The sequence below is a fragment of the Oryctolagus cuniculus genome, chromosome 15 (assembly GCF_051225735.1).
Source record: "Oryctolagus cuniculus isolate XC-2025 breed Fujian yellow rabbit chromosome 15, ASM5122573v1, whole genome shotgun sequence".
In the NCBI taxonomy this organism is placed as follows: domain Eukaryota; kingdom Metazoa; phylum Chordata; class Mammalia; order Lagomorpha; family Leporidae; genus Oryctolagus; species Oryctolagus cuniculus.
The window spans coordinates 69524324-69542534 of NC_142881.1; the positions used below are offsets into that span (position 1 = coordinate 69524324).

The following is an 18211-nucleotide window of genomic DNA, read 5'->3' on the forward strand; positions in this document are numbered from 1 at the left end:
CCTGGAGGCAGGAGCCTCCTCCTCCCCCCCACACCCCGACCAGACACCCCCTGCTGCCGCATCCCTATCTCTGTACACACCGGCTGGTAACCAGAGCATGGGGCCTGGCTCTCCTCCTCCATCCACACTTCGCGGAGGAGAAGGGCAGCATCTGCAAGCCTGCCAGCCCCTTGATACCGTGCGACGTGGCTACACCCGGGCTTCGTGCCAGGAAGGCACTGGAACCTCTACTGGAGGGTCTGGCCCCTGCCTCTGGGGTGGAAGGAGGTCGGTAGAGGGGACCCAGCCCAAGGCCACCTCCTGTGCAAACCTGGGTGAATCCTGTCTCTCTGAACTTCAGCTTCCCTGTGGGCCCAGTAGGGCTCCTCCTACCCACTGTCACTGCGTCTTGGGGTAAACATCCGTCTGCAGACAGAGGATCACAACACTTGATATTGCACCTGCTTTCTTGTTAGCTCCCTGACTCAAGCTGTCCCGGGTCAGGCCTCAGGGCCCACAGCACAGCCTCCCTTGGCCTGGGCATGAGAGCAGTGAGTCAGCCTGGATGACCAAGTGTGGTTGTCCATGGCAACTGCAGTCAGACCACATGCAAGAGAGGAGGTCAGATCTCAGCTGCGGAGGGCGCGGAGCCAGTTCTCAGGCACAGCGCTAAACATCCACACCGGCCGGACAAGGAGGGGGCAGGAACCACAGAGGCCAGGCTGGCCGGGCCGCCAGCAGCAGTGTGACGAGGGTGACAGCTCTGGGAGATGGCTGTGCACCGGCCAGGGAATGGCCATCCAGTGCCGGCCTGCAGAACTCAAACTGGGCTGCCACAGCCCTGTGTGGCCACAGCCTGGACAGGGACCCGTCCGTGTGGCCAAGAGCAGCCTAGTACCAGCACCACTCAGCTTGTAAGCTGAGTCCTGGAGCAGGCTGGGAACACTGTGCACTGGGGTACTGTGTGTATCTGTCTAGTTACATCTTGTCATGCTTCCAAAAATAAAATGTGGGGCTGGCACTGTGGCATAGTGGGTAAAGATGCCATCTGCTGTGCCGGCATCCCATTTGGGCACCGGTTCGAGACCTGGCTCCTCCACTTCTTGCCAGCTCTCTGCTAAGACCTGGGAAAGCAGTGGAAGTTGACCTAAGTGCTTGGGCCCCTGTACCAGCGTGGGAGACCTGGAAGAAGCTCTTGGCTCCTGGCTTTGGATCAACCCCGCTCTGGCCGTGGTGGCCATTTAGGAAGTGAGTCAGCAGATGGAAGACCTCTCTCTCTCTCTGCCTCTCCTTCTCTCTCTGTATAACTCTGACTTTCAAATAAATAAATAAATCGTAACTAAATAAATAATAAAATGAATCAAAGCACCCAGGAATCTGTAAGCCATTGCTAAGACCACCCGAAGCGGCACAATAAAACATATATTAGAAACAGAAGGGAACACCAGGAGCAAAGCAGAGGAGGGGGCATTAAACGACTTGAAAGTGCTCCTCGTTCAAAAAGAAGTCAACGTTGCCCTGAACACGACTGCTTGAGACTGAGCTTCCTGGCAGTAAGTGCAAAGATGGAGACCAGGTCAGGTGCACATGCCCACGCCATAAAATAGTAAGTGTGTGAAGCTTGACTATTAGGAAGCACATCCCACGTTGGCTGTGAAGCGGGCATCTGTCCGGGCAGTCCTCACTGTAGGAACTCTTCAGGACGGACACGCAGGCGAGGCTCCCGGAGACGTTTCTGGGGAATGCCATCACGCCCACAGATGGCCCAATAAAAGCCATTCTGTGGAGACCGAGACAATGTCCTAGAGAGTCACCCTCTCCTGGCCGGGCTGAAGGCCTAGGCAGACGAGACTGGGGTGTTTCCAACACCAAGTGTTCCTGCACTTGTTGCTTTGTTTCTTAAAATTCATTTATGCAACTGTACTTGCTGAGCAGGCACTGAACCAGGCCAGCATTGGATAGGGCGCCCCAAGCTCAGGGTCTGTATCCGACTCTTGTCTGTTTCCTGAGCTGACCCACGGGGTCCTGGGAGGGCTGGAGAGTACCTGGTAAAGTCAGGTGCACATGGAGACAGTGCCGGAGCCAGAAAGAGGATGACCGTGGGGAGCACACTGAGCATAGCACTCCCTGCGGACTGTGCACTGCTCAAACCATCACCCTCAGCGGTGGGCTCCTATCCTCCCCATCCAACCAGTAAACCGAGCTCAGCCACCCGCCCAAGACCTCATAGCCCAGACGAGCTGGACGAGGGAGGGGTCAGGACTCTTCCTCCAACATAAGAAAGCCCGAGGCGGGCTGGTCGGGGTCGTACTCAGCCCAGGAGGCGCAGAGTCCCGGATGTGGTGCCCTGCTTTTGAACAACGCTCTGCACTGAGCGTGGGGAGAGCTGGCCTGGGCGGCACCCCCAAGACGGCAGCATGGTGCTTCCCAGCGGCTAGCTACCGCTGCCTTACAAATCGCCCCATCACACGGATGCCATGGGGCAGGGGTTCAGGCAGGGCACGACACGGGTCATCTGGGGGCTTTGGAGAACTGAGCGGGCCAGGATGCCCTCAGCAGCTGGGGGCTTCCGACGTCTTCCTCCAAGGGCAAGTGCTCCAAGGAACAAAATGAAAGTCACACAGTCTGCGTTGACTTGGGGTCTTTCCTGCCACAGCCTGCGGGGTTGAGAAGTCACAGCCCTGCTCCAATGCCTCAGGAGGAGGTACAGACCCTGTGTCTGGGTGGAGAAGGGGCAAAGACCACGTGGCCTTGTTTGAAAACCGCTGCGATGGCATGTTTGTCCGGCAGCCTGGCAGGAGCTCTGGCTGGGACCCTGCCTCCTCGGATTCAGAAAAGCCTGGAAGGACTCAGGGGCAGTTGGAGCAGACCCGCCCAGGCCCACCCGCGCCTTCTCTCCCTGGACCCCGGGCCTCTTGTCCTCCATCTGTGACTCTGACATCTATCTGCCTTAGGACGGCCGAGAGCTAGACCAGGCATTCTCCAAGGTAGGGGCTGAAGCCGGGGCTCTGCGTCCGCAGGCTGACCCTGAGCGCATCGGGTGACCCCTGGGAGCCTGGGGCCCCTCACCTGCCTACGGCGGATGCTTCCTTCCAGGCCTCCAGGGAGCAGCAGAGCGGAGAACAGATGTGAATCCCAGGCACGCAGTAGGCACCCGGTGAATGCTGGTTTCCTTCCCTGGGGGAAGGGTGGGGGTGGGGGTGCCACACGAAGGGAGAGGACGTGAGGCCCTGACTCACTCACTGGGTTCTCCCCGGGACTCAGCCGGAGCGGCGTGTCTGCACTTGAAGCCGTGGCAGGCACCTCTCGGGCCTGTGGCTCCCGGCTCTAATTACAGCTTTCTGGACATGTTTCTTGCTTGGGAGCTGGCAGGGTCCCCTCAGAGGATCTGCAGATAATGAGCAGCTGGCTTCAGAGCCCCCATCCAGGGACCCTCCCAGGAGCAGGCCTGAGCAGGTTCACCTCCCAGGGCAGGAGGCAATCAAGGACCACCTGGTGCCAGTCCTGACCCCCTCCAGTCCACAGCATCAGCACCACGGCCACAGGACTCCTGGTCTCTGCTTGCACAGCTCCCGGCCTCACCTCGAGACAGCACAGGCAATTGGGTGGAATTCTCAAATCAGCCTGCCCATTAGCATCTACCTGTCAATGCCCAGGTGCACTAGGAAGGAGGCAACACAAAGCAGGGGAAAGGGCACAGCCTCCAGGGTCAGGAGGAACTGGCTTTGCATCAGCCTTGGCCCTGTCCTTGGCAGGCTCTGCAGCCCCTGGTCTCTTTAAGAGTCTGTTTTCTCCTGTACGGAATGAGAATAACAATACCCAGTCTGCAGGGAAGTTGTCAGGGTGAAACATCACAGCACGTGTGAAAACACCTGCCTCCCCCGCCACCTCTCCCAGTCTTCTGCTCTCCTGTTCCAGCCTGGGTCTCTTCAAAGCCCCAAGACAGCACAGCGGCTTCCTTGCAGATAGGGCTCCAGTCCAGAACACAATCCCTCCCCGCAGGAGTTCAGGCCACCCAGAAGACCCAATAAATAGGGCAAGGCCTCCCAGCAAGAGGAAGAAGCCCTGGGAAGGAGAGGATCAGGTCTCCTGGCTTCCCAGCCGCACACATGTGTACACACCCACAGAGGAGGCCCAACCCCTGACACCCCTCGGGTCTTCACTGTCCATCCCAGGGCTGACAGTAGCAAAGGGTCGGTTCAGGGTCCAGCTCAGGTACTAGCTTGCTATGTGGCCTTGAACATGTCCCTTCTTGCCCCTGAGTCTTGGTCTCTCATCTGTAAAATGAGGTAGTGGTACTAGGAAGGAACTGACATGACCCAAGCACTGCTGTGTGCATTTATGAATTATTACATCCGACAAATATCTGTGAGCACTTCCTGGGACCTGGGGTCTGCTCCGTATCATGGGAGGAGAGAAGAGAGCCAGCTCCTGGGGCCAGGGCTTGCACCAGGTGCACCATCCCGAAGCTTGCCACCTGTAGGTCAGCATTCCTTTTCACAGACAGAGGCCACAGGAAGTGGCACACTGGGCTTCCCTGGACCGTCACACAGCACCCTCGCCTGCACCCTTGCCTCGTCTTCGACTTCCAGCTCTGCCAGCAGCCATCCCTCCTGAACACCCTCCCAAGCCCTCCCAGGTCCGTGCCCCACAAGGACGTGGGAAGATGGGAGGCCATGGAGAAGCTTGCTCCCGTCAGCCCCTACCCAGCTGTGGGGGTCCTGGGGTTTCTACTCCCGCACACCTGCTGTGGCCTGGATGCTCCGACTCTCCCTTAATGGGTTCCCTGAATCACAGGGTGCTCTAGGAGCACTGGAGGTCCTCCTCAGACCCCCATGCCCCGCCCACCCTGCTCATCATTCCTGCACATGACCTAAGAGGCGGAGCAAGCCCACCGCTCCAGCACTACCGCAGTGTGGGACCAGAACACAGGGCAAGTCCCATTTCTGTGCTCTTGTCCACAATTCTGCAGCCCAGAAATTGGAAGGAGATTGTTCTTTTAACATACAAGGAATCTCCATCATTTTACCATACAAGGAATCTCAGCATCATTATGGAAGATGGTTCAATCCCCCAATGCCTGCAACAGCCAGGGCAAAGCCAAGCTGAATCCAGGAGCCTGGAACTCCACCCGGGTCTCCGACATGGGCTACCAAGTCCTTGAGCCATCATCTGGTACCTCCCAGGATACACATTTGCAGGAAGCGCCATCCGAAGCAGAGGAGCTGGGATTGGAATGAGGCACCCTGACAAGGGAAGCCAGCAACCCGACCAGCAAGTCACCCGCTGTGTCAAGCGCCAGCCCCAGCAAACACAGAAAGTGACGCCACACCCCTGCCTGTCCCTTCATTTTAAGAAAACGGTTATTTTGGCCGGCGCCGCGGCTCACTAGGCTAATCCTCCACCTGCGGCGCCGGCACCCCGGGTTCTAGTCCCAGTTGGGGCGCTGGATTCTGTCCTGGTTGCCCCTCTTCCAGGCCAGCTCTCTGTTGTGGCCCTGGAGTGCAGTGGAGGATGACCCAAGTGCTTGGGCCCTGCACCCACGTGGGAGACCAGGAGAAGCACCTGGCTCCTGCCTTCGGATCAGCGCAGCGCGTTGGCCGTAGCGGCCATTTGGGGGGTGAACCAACAGAAAGGAAGACCTTTCTCTCTGTCTCTCTCTCACTAACTCTACCTGTCAAAAAAAAGAAAACAGTTATTTTTAAATGAAAAATGCATTATGTTAATATGTGGTGGCTTATTCTTGGGGCTTTTAAAGAATGAATGAATACTTTACAATTTCCATTTTGGCTTCTGATATGATGGCGATCAAGAGATAGAACCGTGCAAACAAGAACGCGCTAGGTCCTCAATAATGGTAGGAGTCCGAGGAAGTGCCCCGCCTGCTGCAGCTGATTGGACAAGGGGTGGGGCTTGGCCAGCAGGCAGCCAATCCAGAGGCAGACGGTGGTCTGGGGCCCAGCACAAGTGAACTAAGGACCTGCCCAGGAGGTGGACACAGCACAGGGCAGGCAGCAAGAAGCCAAGGGGAAGAGTTGGGGCTTTGGGGCAGCCACGTCTGTGAGAAGCAGGGCTGAGGTCCTGTCCAGACCCAGAGAATGCAGTGTGGGAGCTTGGGAGAGGTACTCGGTGGCTGCTGGTGGTGGCTGCTGGTTGCGGGGACGGTAGGCCCCGGGGGCTCCCTGAAGTTCCCCAGCAGGCTCCCGGCTCCGCCTGCAGCACTGGAGTGACTCACCCGGGGCCCGCAATGTGACCTTCCACCCGGCCCTGCCTTCCTTGAGGTCAGCTGAGCAACAACCAAAATAGCCTTGACTTCTGGCTCCGGGACCCTGGGCGCACAGGGAGGACTTGTGAGGACTGACGTCATCACTAACGGAGGGGCCTGGCACGTGCTCCGCCCTCGACAGGTGCAGCTAATATTAGGCGCCTGCTCCTGCCTCGACTGCTCCTGGTATTATTAGTGGTGGTATTAATATCACAGCAGGAAACGGGCCTCAGGGGCACGGAGCTCCAGCTCCCGAGCTTGCTGAGGGATAAACAGGAAGTTCCGGGCACAGGACAGAAGCGGAGCTGGATTCGGTGAGACTGGCAGCTCCCTGGGAGGGGGGACACCCCACAATGCCCCCACCACGCAGCCCTCCATTCCTTCTTGCCCCGAAGGCCTGGCACTATGCCAAGTGCTGGCTGCCCAAAACAGGGCTTGGACCAAAACTGGTTCAATCGATGTTTGTAGATCAATTCTTGGCCTCCCCCATCTGGCTGGACACTGGGAATTCAGGCCAGGGGCGGGGGTTGGGATCATTGTGTGAGCCATCTCCCTGAACACCACTAACAAAAACACAGCTGTTGCTCCGAGCTGTACCCACTGCCTGCTCTGAGTTCCTCCAGGGTGAGCAAGGCCTGGATCCTTAGCCCCTTAGCGGGAGAGAACACAAGGACCAGGGAGGGTTAGTGGCTGTCTCAGGACACACAGCCAGAGGTGGGGGAGCCAGGCCTAGTGGTGCAGGTTCTGGATGCCGGTGCGAGACCAGCTCAGGCGACTGCAAAGGTGTCAGGATGTGCCTGAGAGTGGGGAGCTAAGGGCAGGGGCTCGAGGGTCTGTGTGGCCCTAAGGGAGGGTGGAGAAGAGGAGTCACTGTTGACATGGGCTGCACAGAAATCAAAGCCCTAGAAAAGCCGCCTCTCCTACCATCAGCGCACCTGAGCGACTCAAACCTCCAATATTTCCACGCTCAAACGGAGGGCATGAGGGCCACACCAGGCCCTGAAAAGGCAGGGGGTGGAGCCTGCGGCAAGGTGAGCTGTGGAGGAGAGGGGTGGCTATACCTGCACCCTGGGAAGGGCTCGGGGGGTGGGGGGCGCCGGAGGGCCAGCAGTGAGAACCAGGGCAGCAGCTTGAGCAAAAGTGGGAGTCTGCAGGCCTCAGGTTGGAGCCCAGGAGTCAGGGTGGGGAGGAGGCTGTGACAGACGTGGGGACCCCACAAAAGGGCTCTTCCCACCCTGCATTTCCCAGTGCCAGCGGGAGCGTCGTGGTTGGTCTCCCCGGCTGGATGCACCACTCCAGGTGGCGCCCTGCTGAGCCCAGGGCCTGCTGGGAACTCAGGCTGCAAGGGCCCATCAACCCTGACTGCTGAGCCCACCCACAGTCACCGATCCTGTGCCACAAAAGGCTTGGCCCCTGCCTCCAGGTGCTGCCAGCCAATGGAAAAGGAGGGGGCAGGGAGGACGGAAAGTGAGAGCGTGGCCCGGGCAGGGGTCGTCCCTGTCTCGGCAGCGGCAGCAGCTCTGCAGGCCCCTGGCGTGGGCTCCGGGACCCAGGAACCCGGACACCTTCTGGCCGGGGAGGTCACCTCTCGGGCCTTTGGTCCCCATGGGGTTTATGGCTCCAGCAGGCTGACCTGGGCCAGGTGGGAGGAGAGTGGGGTTTGGGGACAGCCTCTCCTCGCCAGGCTGCAGAAAGGAGCACGCTGTTCGGGAGGGCCTGGGCCTGGGAGCAGGCCAAGGGCACGGTATGGAGCCTGCGCTGGCCAGCCTGGCTCCCCTGGATGCAGCCGGGGTCCTGCCTGTCCCCCATCCCCGTTCCCTGGGTCACCAACATCTCTGATGCCCCCGAGGAGCTTGGCCATGGGCTGCGGCCCTGAACTCACCCTGCAAACACACGCACACGCGGGAACACACTGGACTCTCTCTGCAGGCCACGCTGAGGAGGGGCAGGGGAGACAGCAGGCCCGCAGCAGGGCCCCCGGCAAAGGCGGGGCGGTGGCAGCGGGCGTGGGGGAGGGGGCGGACGTGGCACGGAGCCCTCCAGGCCCCCAACAGCCGCAGCATCTGCTTTTTCTCACCTCTGAAGGGGATCGATTTGTCTCTGACTGATTTCCCTGACGTCTAGTTTGCTTCTCCGCCCGCCTGTCAGCCCCGCCACCGTGTGCGGGGGGGAAGAGGGGGAGAGCCCTGGCCGCCAGCCCGCCCGCCTCTCTCCTGCACGCTGCCACCCAGCACCCCACAGAGGAGCCTTAGACACACCCACACTCCGCCCAGACAGGCAGACCTGCTGCCTGCAGTACTTCCACGGGGACACACGCACACACCACACGGTACAAAACACACAGTGTACAGACACACAGGCACACCCACTCTCCCTTCCATGCAGACAGGCCCACACTCACTCCACACACAGGCACACGGCACGCGGCTCTGACACACACACACACATCCTACACTGTCCCAAGCAGACAGAGCTACTGAGCATAGTACTGACAGACACACCACACACCACACACACTCACCCACGCACGCACACACTGCATCGCCACACTCAGACACCAACCCGGACACTCACACACACAGTCCTCTCTCCCACCCCTCCATGCTCCCCGGTTTACACGAACCTGCTCACACACTCCCGCTCCCTCATCCCTGTAACCCCCGCACTGCACCCTCCCAGATACACACACCACACACGCACCTCCACCTCGGCCAGCCCTGAGTGTGGGGCTGGCACCCAGGGCAGCCCACGCTTCTGCCTGGCAGGAGATTGGCAGTGGGGGCCAAGCAGACACTCTAGGAGCCCACCCTCTGGCCTTGTGGTGGAGGGGACACAGGAGTGGGCCAGGCAGTGGTCTGGACCTGGTGGGGTGGGGTCCCGGTGCCTCTCGCTGGGCCGGACAGTGGCAGAGCGGGATCCCTGCAGGACTCAGGGGACTTGGGGTCTGGGTTGTGGGATCCTGAGGACTGCAGGATCCAGCCAGAGTCTCTTGGTCATAAGCACACGGCACGGCTCCCCTGCCCTGGGTCCCGTCAGCAACAACGCCGGCAGCAGGTGGGACAGTTATAAATAAGACTACAGACTGACCCTTGCCGTGCCCACACAGCGTCCTCACCATTTGGCCAGGTCCTGCCAGTGCCCCCCTCCCCCAAGTGGGCTTTCACTCTCACCTCTCGGACGAGGAAATTGTGCTGTGAATGAGGCAAGGGACTCAGCCAGCGTCCCGCGTGGTCAGCGAATTTAGGCCTCTGGCTTAGAGCCAGGTCTCCTGAGTCCATGGCCAAAAATTCCGACCAAACCGACCAGCTCCAGATAATGGTCCGCTTGTTCTCAGAGACCTCACAAGGCCATCCTGCTGGCTCCTCTCCTGCCTTGGGGGAGCTGAAAGAAGCCCTGGGCACTGGCAAGGCATGCATGTGTGTGTGTGTGTGTGCACACGTGTGTGTGGTTGTCAAGGTTGTCAAGGACAAGCATGTGCAGGTGGGCGGTCAGGTAGGAAGAGAATGTGTCTGTGTCAGGTGCACATAACCGTGTAGGGGGCTCTGGGTAGGGTCTGTGCTGCCACAGAGACAGGTATGGTTGCAAGTTCACGTGCATGACAGGGTGTGTGTAAGAGGCACTGTGCAAGGGTGAGACATGGTATGTGTGCAAGAGGTGAGGTGTGTTCCCCAAGGACACACAGGTGTGTGTGCGTGTGGCAATGCACACCTACTGGGGTGTGCCTACCCTGCTACACAATCCGGACAAAGAGAGTGGGCTTCTCTCACTACCCTGTCTGTTTCCTGGTCCCCTGCCCTCTGCTCCCCTCCCCGGGGCTTTATCTGGCCAGGCAGCAGATAATTGATTAACAGAGCTGGTCCTTGGCTCTTTGAGGTCTGGCTGGAGATAAGAGGAGACAGGAGTACCAGCGCAGAGGGGGTGCCATGGATTCCACAGCTCAGCTCCAGGGCCGCAGGCCACACACACCCCCATCCTGAACCCTGTCCTCCCTAACCCCGATGCCAACGGACCACACACTCCACATGCCCACCATGCAAGGCAGAAGGCGCACAGGGAGCCCCTGGAAGGCAGGACTTGGGACAGGACCCACCTCCTGGAAGCTGTGCCGAGCTGAGTGTCCGCCATCCACCCTCCCTCCCTGCATCCACTCATCCCAACACTCGACCTAGCACCCCTTCGGAAGCCTACCAGGGGTGCCTTCTGGAGCCCCAGGGGCCAATCAGACCCATGCCTTGGGGTGGGGGGAACCACCATTTCCGTGGCCTCTGGGGAGACAAGACACAGGAACACGGACCCCAAAGGACACCTCCCAGGAGATCCAGGAGCTCAGGCCTGCAGTTACCTGGGGCTGGAGTCCCCGGCAGGCATCTGGAGCAGAAGGTGTTTGAAGCAGGTGAGTGAGGAACATGCGGTGACAGCCCTGGAAGGAAGCTGAGCCTCCCTGGCTCGCCCCTGGGAGCCCTGACCACCACTTACTATCCGTTCGGTGCTGGACACCGTGCCGCTGAGCTATTTGGGGATCGTCGTGCGCTGGCCACAGCCCTGTGAACGAGCACTGTTACCAGCCAGGTGAGGGACCTCGTCTGTAAGGTTGGAGAGAAATAAAGGAGGCGGACAGATGAGAGTTCAGAAAGGTGTAGGCCTGCCCCTAACGGGTACAAGAGAAGAAGCCAGGACTGGCAGCCGACACCCCAGGCCCCTCCAGGCTTCCTGTCAGCTGCCCCGAAACCCCAGGGACCAGCCCCCCGTGGTGGTCAGGGGTGAGCCAGGAAGGCCAAGCTGTGAGCGGGGAGACGCTGGACCCTATCTCTGGCAGAGGAGTTCGGGGCAAGAGTGCATATTTGCAGCTCCCAAAATGGACCCTGTAGAATCCAGCGACCGTCCAGGCCCCACAGTCCTCCCTCCAAGGAGCAGTGATGACCGGTTGGCCTCTGGAGCACAGTGCTGCCTCCAGCCAGCCAGGCAACCCTTCTGGAACATTCGTGGCCAGTCCCCACATGGAGTGTCCCGTGGCCTCCCTCTGTGTGGCCCACTCCTATCAAAGGCCAGGGCCGGAGGACCAGGGGGACCTCGTTTGCAGCCAGTCTCAGCCAGCAGAGCGGCTGAAGGTCCCGGGGCTGGTCCAGGCAGGACTGGGATTTGAGCTAGGTCTGCTGCCGCTGGGTTCATGGTCAGGGCCAGGGCTCTAGTCATCCAGTGTGCGATGTCACACCCTTCCTCGTCCTCTCCCTCCTCCTCCGCCTCCCCCTCCTCTGACCGCTCCTCCTGCTGCCCTGTTTTCCGCTCCTGTTCTGCCTCCAAGCCCTGCCTCCCCTTTCTCGTTCTCCTCCTCCTTCCTCACTTGCTCGAGTGAAGCAATGCATGTCCCCCTCTGGCTCCAGAAGAGAGAATCCAGCTGGGGGAGACCACAGAGGCCTCACTGCCCTTCTGGGGGTGCAGAGTGATGCCCACGCTCCCCGGGAGATGGACACAGCTTCGTCCCTGCCACCGACGAATGTGTTCAGTTCTGCGCACAGGGGAACTCGGGCTGCAGGGGGAATGAAGCTGACCGGGAGAGGGGGAGGGGACCGGGTTTTCCAGGTGGGCCCCATTTCATCATTCATACATAACAGGGTATGGTGCGGTGGGGGGGGGGCGGGGGGAGGACAGGAGAGGGGCCGAGAGACCTGGCCGTGTGAGGGCACTCGGCCTGACCTCGCTGGCTTTGAGAAGGAAGGGGCCGGCGCCCAAGGCAAGCGGGCAGCCCCTAGAGGCTGGGAAAGACCCGGAATCAGATTGTCCTCTGGAGCCTCCAGGAGAGACGTGGCTGGGCCCACCCCCTGAGTTCAGCCCCGAGAGACCTCTCTGGGTGTCGACACCCATTGCTTGTCAGATGCTGCGTGTGTGTGGTTCACGCCACAGCTCTTGTGTCCCTTCACTGTCATAGATGACAGGAAGGGACACAGCACCCGATCCTGCCAAATTCCTGGGACGTGCGTCGCCTCCCACGGCTGCCAAGCCACAGCCGCAGGGCTCCGTCCCTGGGGACCCCCTGTCTGCTCGGGGGCTGCGTCCCCTCCATTCCTGCCTTCCCTGGGCCTGCGTTGCTCAGAAGTCCTTTCTGGTGGCCCCACCAAAGCTCCTCTCAAAGAAGGTCTCACTGGGGCTGGCGCTGAGGCACTGTGATTGATCCTCTGCCTGTGGAGCAGTGGGCTAAGCCTCCGCCTATGGCGCCGGCATCCCACATGGGTGCCAGTTCGAGTCCTGGCTGTTCCATTTCTGATCCAGCTCTCTGCTATAGCCTGGGAAAGCAGTGGAAGATGGCCCAAGTTCTTGGGCTTTTGCACCCACATGGGAGAACCAGAAGATGGCTCCTGGCTTTGGATCAGCCCAGCTCCAAAGGTCTTCGGATGGAAGACCTTTCTCTCTGTCTCTCCCTCTCTCTGTAACTCTGCTTCTCAAATAAACAAAATCTTTTTTTTTTTTTGAAGAAAAGGTCTCATTGCCTGCCCTAAGCTTCCCCTGAGTTTGGGGGATGACACAGGCCCAGGACAAAGCTCTGCAGAGCACAGACTCAGCCTGACTAGCTGGGAGGCATTGGGGTGCAGTAACAGTCATGGCTGCAGTTGGCTGTGTGGCCTCGGATAAACTCACAGCCTCTCTGGACCCCATGAGCTCTTGGAATGGGTCTTTTCCTCTAAGACTCCACCAGTACAACTCTCCAACACCTGCCTTCTCTCTCCAGTGCTTATCATCAGCAGGAGAGGGAGGGGAGGGGAGGAGAGAGGGAGAGGGAGGAGAGGGGAGACGTTTGTCCCTACAGAAACTGTATGTGCATGTTTTATTACGTGATCTGGCTCGGGCAGCACCTCAGTTAATGGTGTGTCAGATGATGGTACAAATTTATAGCTGAAGGTTTACATCACAGACAGCTGGAATGAATGACAATAAATTAATTTAAAGTGCTACCAAAGTGTTCCCCAAAGTATATGTGCTTATGAGCTCTGGGCTAATAATTTATAAATGCATGCCTTTTATAATCCCGGTCTTAAGTCTTGAAAGCAGCTAGTTAAAAAGCAGTCACATGACATAAATTATTTTTATGAATATCGCCAAGTGCATGATTAGGGCGGTGGGAACGGTGGTCACCACGATTCCTGCAACCTACTGGCTCTTCCTCACTCCTCATCCTCGCATCCTGAGGGGCTCAGACTTCATGTCCCAGGCTCTGCGGCTGCCCAGGACTGTGCCCAGGTGGCCAGGGTCTGAGGGGGACCCCACACCCTCACCTCCTTCTCCCTGGGGCGTGGAATGAAATTCTCGTCCATTATGTGTTCTGACCTCTAAGGAGTTACTGTGACATCTTCCTACTCCTCAGACAGGAGACGGCAAGCACCTCCAATGTGAAGATGGCACAGACACGCACAGGAGCTGAGAGACAGACTTGCTAAGTCTCGGTTGCTTCACCCGGGAAATGGGTGTCACAGCATCAACCTCACCAGACCACTGGGGGAGCTGGTGAAGCCTCACATTAGCATCAGTAAAGGGGGTTGTTATGAGAGGTTGTCTCCTACCTACCCACCAAGGAAGGGAAAAGTTTGCAGTGATTTGTATACCTGGGAACTTTGTCTTGGTAGGCCTGCTCCAATCTTGATAAAATGCAAGATGACCCTACGCTCTTGGAACATGGCCTGGCCCTAAGTCCTGCTGCTTTCTCAGTGGGTCCCTCAATGGTTCTCTAGCAGGTGCATCCTCTCCTGTGACATTAAAGATTGACACAGTATTGTGCAGCTCCTCCCACCGGAAGATGGTGGGTCCATGTGACTCCCAAGACAGCGTCTTAGATTTCAGCAGCTTTGGCCATGGAGCATTTGGAATCCAGTCATTAGGCAGAGAGAAGGTGAGAGATGGTGGGAAGTAGAGGTAGAGGGGGTACAGTCGAGTTCCCAGCCACCACCAGCATCGGCCACCAGCCACATGAGTAACAGATGTTCCAGTTAAACAGCTTGGACCTACACCATGTGAACCAGAAGAAGCGGCCAGCTGAGCCCAGCCACTCTGAGAATTAAGAGACTAGCTAGATGGGAAGTGGAGCAGCTGGGACTCGAATGGGGGCCCATATGAGATGCCAGCCTTGCAGGCAGAGACTTAAACCATCAGCCACAATGCTGACCCCTCCCCCAATGTGAACATGCAGATACCTTATCCCCTGCAATCCCCAGAACCTCCTTACCTGCTCCCGTTCCAGCGATCGGCACTACCACTTGTCCAATTGCCCAAGTCCCAAACCTGGGATCCAGTCCACATAATATACCCCACCCCACGCAACAGCAGTCACCAACCCTGCAAGCTTACCTATACTGGCCAAAAATCTCTTATTCTTGTTGCCAACACCCTTTCCCAGGGCACCACGGACCTGGAATACTTGGAACCCCGCCTCCACCACTGGCTCCCTACCTGCCCTTGAGCATCCACCCTTTCTCAGAGGTGGAAAGATCAGAGTCAGTCACTTTCCAGGGGAGGGTCTTGGGGTGGATCCCCACTGTGTTCTGGATGGAAACCAAGCTTATGCATTAACCTAGGGCCCTTCTCACCTGTGCTGAGCCCACCTCTCCTGCTCTGCCTGGACCACCCCCACATTCACACAGGGCTCATTCCTCTAAGCTGCCCACACAAGGGCCTATGCACCACCATCCTGCTGCCGGGACATGCTTCCCACCCCGTGGTCAGCACACCTGACTCCCTGCAGGCCCTGACTTCCAGGGAGGCCTCGCCGACTCCCCACTGCCATCCACCCCCACCTTGCCCTGCTCTCCCCCCCCCCATACTAGCTGCTGGGTGAGTTACTGTCTTTTCTGCTGAACCTCCAGCTCCGGGTGGGCAGGAACCATTCGTCACACCCTGGCACAACAGTTGGCACAGAGGAGGACGTCACTGAAGACTATGAACGACTGAACGACACGCGTCATCGCCTGCCTCCTCCGCTCCCCAGCTGAGCCTGGTTTTCACAGATTGTGGAGGAGCCTCCACCTTCACCCTTTGTTCCACACTGATGGAGCAGCCTCCGTGGGCCAGCTCTGGGGTGGACAAACCAACGGCGCTTGCGCGGATCAGCAGTGCCACGCAGAAAAAACAAAACACAGAGGACCATCACAAACAGCATCCTAAGGAAAAGAAGGCGGACACTCGGTCTGCGCACGGGGCGAGTCTGCTCACATGACGTTCCAGAGAAGGTGAATGAAAGACAGAAGCGGGTCAGGGCTTCCGAAGAATGTGTCGCAAGAGCACAAAACGGGTCGGAACTGAGTTGCCTTTAAAAAGCCAGCTCCGAGGTCCTTGAACGTCACGTCTGGCATACTCTGTTCATTGGAAGTGAGTCACCAAGGCAGCCCCACGAGGAAGAGGAGAGGATTAGAGACCATTTGGGGTAACAGAGCATTTCTGACTATCCTAGATGCCACCTGAATGCCAGGCGTGGTGGCCGCGTGCACTGACGCCCACTAACACTCACGGCGCACAAACACTAACACAGCCCACCGACACCACCTGCACTGACACACTCACGGGTCACCAGCACTGACACAGCCCACAAGGAATCAGGTCCCTATTGTTGCCATGACAATTATAATAGTGATGGTGAGTTAGAGCCTCCTTGAGATCTCCAAGAAACATGCAACCTCCTTGTTTACGGTTCAAGGTCCTTGGCAGACACATCCCTGCCTATCCCCGGCTCGTCCCAACCCTCCCGGCACACACACATTCACCATCCTTGAACGTGCCTCAAACACACAGCCTTGCCTGATGCCGTCTCCTCCCCGGGGTGCCTCTGCCTGTTGAGCTGGTGGCACACGACACAGACACCGGCGTGGGAGTCCAAAAGAGGCAGCCAGCGATGCCCACCTCTTGCCACGCCGGAAGCACTGGCCACCAGAGCAGCCCTAGCAACAGCTTCGAAAAGGAACAGACGCAGAAACGCCTCTATTCACGGCGCGCAGGTGCGCGGTTCTTGCGAGAAGAGAAGCAGGTGAGGAAGCTGCACATATGCGCTGGTTTTCTAACTGGAGAGCTGCTCCAGACGGCTGGGCAGAGACTGACTCCCGATACCACATCAGCCTCACCGGGCCGAGGAGCCAGAGGCTGGAGGGCAGGGAGGCTGAGGCTGCTGAAGCCGGGGCAGGGCACCAGGAGGAAGGAGCTCAGGGTCCTGCCTGGGGGCTCTCTTGGGCCTGGGGCTGAACTGGGAGCTGAAACAGCAACCATTAAAGAAAAATGACTGGCAGAGAGCTGCGAGTGGGACAGCAGCAAGGCTCTCCCAGGGCTGGGACATAGTGTTTTTATTTTTATTTTTTATTTTTTATTTTTATTTTTTGACAGGCAGAGTGGACAGTGAGAGAGAGAAAGGTCTTCCTTTGCCGTTGGTTCACCCTCCAATGGCTGCCGCGGCCAGTGCACTGCAGCCGGCGCACCGTGCTGATCCGATGGCAGGAGCCAGGTGCTTCTCCTGGTCTCCCATGGGGTGCAGGGCCCAAGCACCTGGGCCATCCTCCACTGCACTCCCTGGCCACAGCAGAGAGCTGGCCTGGAAGAGGGGCAACCGGGACAGAATCCGGCGCCCGACCGGGACTAGAACCCGGCGTGCCGGCGCCGCAAGGCGGAGGATTAGCCTAGTGAGCCGAGGCGCCGGCCGGGACATAGTTCTAACCAGAGGACAGAAGACCCATTGACTAACTAAACGAACCTGTACAAGCGTTGTAGGAGGGGCGGCTTGATCCACATGCAAGCTAACTGCCTAATAGCAATACACTGAATACCGGGACCCCAGACAACATCAGACCACAGTGTCCAGAACACAGAGCAGAACAACCAAAAGAACGTCATTATATTCTTAGAATTGCATCTGGGGACAGGCGCTGTGGCTCAGCAGGTTAAAGCTCTGGCCTGAAGTGCCGGCATCCCATATGGGTGCCAATTCTAGTCCCAGCTGCTCCACTTCCGATCCAGCTCTCTACTATGTCCTGGGAAAGCAGTAGAAGATGGCCCAAGTCTTTGGGTCTCTGCACCTGCATGGGAGACCCAGAAGAAGCTCCGGGCTCCTGGCTTCAGATCGGTGCCACTCCGGCCGTTCCAGCCATCTGGGAAGCGAACCATCGGATGGAAGACCTCTCTCTCTGTCTCTATCTCTCTCTGTAATTCTGTCTTTCAAATAAATAAAATAAATCTTTAAAAAAAATAATTGTATCTTTAAATCAAATGGAATCTGTGAAAAACTAACTCAAGGGGCTGGTGCTGTGGCGTAGCAGGTAAAGCCGCCTGCAGTGCTGGCATCCCATATGGGCGCCGGTTCAAATCCTGGCTGCTCCACTTCCTATCCAACTCTCTGCTATAGCCTGCGAAAGCAGTGGAAGATGGCCCAAGTCCTTGGGCCCCTGCACTAGTGTGAAAGACCTAGAAGAAGCTCCTGGCTCCTGGCTTCAGATCCGCGCAGCTCCAGCCAGTGCAGCCAATAAGGGAGTAAATCAGCAGACAGAAAATTCTCTCTCTCTCTCTCTCTCTCTCTCTCTCTCTGCCTCTCTGTAACTCTGCCTTTCAAATAAATAAATAAATCCTTAAAAAAAAAAAAAACTAACTCAAAATGCTTTAAAAACCCACAACACCAAAACCAAGAACTCAGACATGCAAGAAAGCAAGAAACTGCAACCCACAGCTCAAAGAAAAATAATTGAATAGAAACAAATCTAAATGACAGAAATTATGTAGTTATCAGACAAATAAATTAAATTATTCATTTAAAATTCCAAGATTTAAAAAAAATGAATATATGGAGATTAAATGGAAACCATAAAAATGAAATGAACAAAACTTCTAGAGCAGAAAAATACAAATATGAAGTGGGAATTTCACTGGAAGGTATTAATACCAGATAACACACAGTAGACAAATGATCTATGAACTTGAAGACAGAGCAGCAGAAATCAGGGGGAAACGAGC

General features: G+C 57.7%; 1 long non-coding RNA gene across 1 annotated transcript; it reads left to right on the forward strand.

The window, feature by feature from the left end:
• The first annotated feature begins 6296 nt into the window (after nucleotides 1-6296).
• On the forward strand, nucleotides 6297-17474 carry LOC149122040 (uncharacterized). The gene is made up of 2 exons (XR_016221698.1): nucleotides 6297-6558; nucleotides 15094-17474. It is a non-coding gene; the product is annotated as an uncharacterized LOC149122040 (long non-coding RNA).
• Nucleotides 17475-18211: the final 737 nt, after the last annotated feature.